Here is a 563-nt window from a genome sequence, read left to right on the forward strand (position 1 = left end):
TGTGAGGAGACCTGGGCATCTTTTGTATCGGTATATCAGGGCTACTCAGCTGCAGTTCAGCACTGCGCCGTTTGTGTCTGGGTACACCAACACTTTCAGGGGCTTTTTTCCTTTGGAGATCTTTATTATCTAGACTGAGACTACCCTAAGTGCAGCCTTACCTTCAATATCTTACAAACTGACATCTATAAAGAGACACCCTACTAACCTAACCACTGGGCACCTATGACCTGCCTTATAGTGTCAGAGTAATTCACGACCACTGCTTGTTTACACAGAGGAGTGTGTGTTATGTCTCTCCATGAACCATGGTTGTATGATACAAACAGGTGTAAGGCAGGCTCCCAGATTCCTCTGCAAGATGAGAACTCACTATCTTGACACTGATACCTCTGAGGGAAACAACTTTGTCCTAGGTTCACTGGAAGAGCAGAAGACCTTGAAAAATGATTATTATTTACTTTAATCCATGTGACTTTTCAGTGCATAGATTTCCCCTGCAAAGAAGTAGAAATTTATTAATAAACTGCAATATTTTCACAGAAGAAACAGGGAAGCAGGAA

The sequence above is a fragment of the Acanthisitta chloris genome, unplaced genomic scaffold (genome assembly GCF_000695815.1).
Source record: "Acanthisitta chloris isolate BGI_N310 unplaced genomic scaffold, ASM69581v1 scaffold35116, whole genome shotgun sequence".
Taxonomy (NCBI): Eukaryota; Metazoa; Chordata; class Aves; order Passeriformes; family Acanthisittidae; genus Acanthisitta; species Acanthisitta chloris.